Source organism: Saimiri boliviensis, chromosome 10, assembly GCF_048565385.1.
Source record: "Saimiri boliviensis isolate mSaiBol1 chromosome 10, mSaiBol1.pri, whole genome shotgun sequence".
Taxonomy (NCBI): domain Eukaryota; kingdom Metazoa; phylum Chordata; class Mammalia; order Primates; family Cebidae; genus Saimiri; species Saimiri boliviensis.
In genome coordinates this window covers 102,967,165-102,970,964 of record NC_133458.1, presented here as the reverse complement: position 1 = coordinate 102,970,964, position 3,800 = coordinate 102,967,165, and the positions used below count along the sequence as shown (strand labels likewise).

At 40.3% G+C, this 3,800-nt stretch overlaps 1 pseudogene; it reads right to left on the bottom strand.

The window, feature by feature from the left end:
* Positions 1 to 3,343: 3,343 nt before the first annotated feature.
* On the bottom strand, positions 3,344 to 3,637 carry LOC101047784 (glutaredoxin-1 pseudogene; annotated as a pseudogene).
* Between the last annotated feature and the right edge of the window lie 163 nt (positions 3,638 to 3,800).

The window sequence follows — 3,800 nt, the reverse complement described above, 5'->3', positions numbered from 1 at the left end:
TCACTGTGAAAGCCCCTAGTACTAAGGACATTTTGCACAGTACCAAGGACAGAGCAGCTGCTTGATAATATGTGATTGAACTGATCTAGTCCAATATCTTTTATTTATATATGGCGATACAAATACATTGAGAAGTCAAAGAATTTTCCCAAACTAGTCAAAGAAACCAGAACTAAAATTCAAGTCTTACAAGAGACACACACACTTTAAATACAAAGGACACAGTGGTCAAAAGTCAAAAGGTGAGAAAAGATATGCTATGTAAACAACATTACAAAGCTGAAGTGGCAATCACAATATCAGACAAAATAGACTTCAAGTCAAGAATTACCTCTAGAGACATTGCACAATAGTGCAAACATCAATACGTTGGGAAGATATAACAAATATAATGTTTAATAGCATATCTATGCTATTGTATGTACTTCTTATTAATTCATTAGGTACTTCTATTCCAATATTTTTCTATACGTGTATATTTGCAAATTTGAGGTCATATTACATATATGTATCTATACTAGGTGTAGGTCATAGTGTTTACACATATACTATGCATATGTATATATGCTATGGTCCCAAGTCTACAAATATACATGTACAGAAAAAATGTTGGAAAAGAAGAATATAAATTTATTAAGAGCCCCATATTTGCAGGGAAGTAAAAGTCATCACAATGTGAGAAAAAAAGTAATAAACTGACTACATTTGAAATTAGTCTGGCTGAGTGCAGTGGCTCACACCTGTAATCCCAGCACTTTGGGAGGCTGAGGTGGGCGGATCACAAGGTCAAGAGTTCGAGACCAGCCTGGCCAACACGGTGAAACCCCGTCTCTACTAAAAATACAAAAATTAGCTGAGCGTAGTAGCAGGCCCCTGTAGTCCCAGCTACTCAGGAGGCTGAGGCAGGAGAATTGCTTGAACCTGAGAGGCAGAGATGGCAGTGAGCTGAGATCGTGTCACAGCACTCCAACCTGGGCAATGGAGCAAGACTCTGTCTCTAAAAAAAAAAAAGAAGAAATCGGTCTGCACTCACCCCTCCCACCTGAGCTTCAGTGCTCATCTTCTGTCCCCAACATCTTCACAGTCTAGATCCACTGGCAGAAGTTACTGAAGTATTTCTTACGGAATTCAAAATACAAGTCAAATACGGTAGAAATTTTATTTTACAAATATGGTAAAATACAAGTAAAATTTCAAAACAAAAATTCAATGTGAATGAAGCCAGCTTGTACCAGGAGAAAATAGCATGAAGGACATGGAGTGAAAGAAACGTATATGCCAGTAAAGAGCTACCCTGCTTTTATTTTTGTTTTAGTTATGATTTATCGTTTTTAGTTTAAATTTTTTTAATTGACATATAATAATATATACTTACCAAGTATGGTGTTATATTTTGATGCATGCATACAATGTATAATGATTCAATCAGTATAATTCACATATTTGTCACCTCAAACATTTATCATTTCTTTGTGTGGGGAACATTCAAAATCTGCTCTTCTGGCTGTTTGCAAATGTACACTAAATTCTTGTCAAGCAGAGTTATCCTACACTGTATAGAACACTATAACTTATTTCTCCCATCTAGCCGTGATTTTCTATCTGTTAAGCAATTTCTTCCCATCTCCTCCACTCTTCTCAGCCTCTTAGTAACCACTATTCTATTCTCCATCCTCCTGAGATCAACTTTTTTGGCTTCCAGATAGGAGTGAGAATATGCAGTATTTGTCTTTGTGCCTGGATATTTTACTTAACATGTCCATCAGGCTTGTCCACGTTGCCATGAATGACAGGATTTTGTTCTCTTATTTTATTTATTTTTTTTTTTTGAGGCTGAATAGTATTTCATTGTGTATATGTAGCAAATTTTCTTTAACCATTTAGCTGTTGATAGACAGAGGGTGGGGCCATATCTTGGCTATTGTAAATTATGCACCAATAAACATGAAAATGCAGTTGTCTCTGAAATTCTGATTTCATTTTCTTTTTTTAAAAATGTTTTTTTAAATTAGAAAAGAAATTAAGTGGCCGGGCGCGGTGGCTCACGCCTGTGATCCCAACACTTTGGGAGGCCGAGGCGGGTGGATCACGAGGTCAAGAGATCGAGATAATCCTGGTCAACATGGTGAAACCCCATCTCTACTACAAAAATACAAAAAAGTCAGCTGGGCATGGTGGCACATGCCTGTAATCCCAGCTACTCAGGAGGCTGAGGCAGGAGAATTGCCTGAACCCAGGAGGCGGAGGTTGCGGTGAGCCGAGATCGCGCCATTGCACTCCAGCCTGGGTAACAAGAGCGAAACTCCGTCTCAAAAAAAAAAAAAAAAAAAAAAAAAAAGGAAAAAGAAAAGGAAAGAAATTAAGCATTCTCACTAAAGATTGAAGAAGGAAATTAACAATCTTACAATTCCAGAACAGGCAAACTTCATCAGGGATTCTTAAGTTTTCAAAGTGTTGGGGGGAGGCACTTCCACAGATACACTCTTGGGGTAGGGAGCTGTACGTTTTCTCAGATGTTTTACATTTTGTGTGTGGTTTTTGTTTTTGCTTTTGTTTTGCTGGTACTGTAAATCAAATAAATACAGTATTCAGGATTATCTGGATGGCCATCTTAAATAACAGAGTGTTCCGCATGACCACAGTGTCTGCGCTTGTGCCTCTCTGATCCACGTGACACAAAGACTAACTATGCTTAACTTTTCATAGGATTTCTCCCATTGGGTCCTGAGACCTTTCACAGGATTGTCAAACGTTTCCTACGACATCTGTGACAGGACGAGCTGTAGAACACTGGCTCAGAGCAGTGATTCTCAAGGTAGGATGGGATGGGGTGGGGTCGAATGGAGAGATTCATGTCGTTTGAAAAAACGCATTCAAAATACCCACTGATTTCATAACACGGACTCCATAAAGTCAAGCAGCAAAATGATTTCAGCTAACGAGCAGTAGCAGAAAACCAACTATGGATTCATCATTGTGGAGAAGGAGTCTGGATAAACGTAGTTGAAAAACACTAGGGAACAGTAAGAAAAGCGTGCAACAGAGAAAGGACAATTGAGGGCCAGTGAGCAAATCCTAGGCCAGAACTTGTCACAGTCTTCCAAAAACCAAACAGCGCATCCAGAAGAAAACCAAGACAGCCGGTCAACCTTCCTCTTGGCCTTGTGGTTAAGAGCAAGTTGATCCACATCTAAATACTGAGCCAAAAGAAGAAAAATGCTGTTCGTTCTCCCAAATTCATCCACCTCGGGAAGTGCCGTCACTATTTGCAATGCCATCCAGCTCTTGAGGAGGGACATCGGCATGGGGCCTGTGGTTACTGTAGAGCTCCAATCTGCTTTGGCTACATCGGCAGTTCCCCACTCTGTTGCACAGTGACTAAATCACTGCGTCTGCCTAAGCAATCTTTACTGATAAAGACTTGAGGCTCCATTCTTGCTCCCATGAGCTGTTGCAAATAATCTTGAATCTCGTTAGTGTGGTTGGTGGCTGTGATATGGACACAGTCCAGAAGCCCTTGTCTGAGGGGCAGTTGACTGAGGATCTCTTGGGTCCTCCTGCAGTATGGGTAGGTGGGCTTGATGAACACAACCACCTTCCCAGGCTGGATTTTGCAGTTCACAGACTCTTGAGCCATGATGACAGGCTGCGGGTCTCCCCAGGAAGAATTCTCAGTTGCAGGTATTGCTTGGGGGTATTCAGCCTCCTTTTCTTTAACTATATACCCAGTACTGGGATTGCTGGATCACATGGTAGTTATATTTTTAGTTTTTTGAGGAATCTCCATACCGTCTTCCATA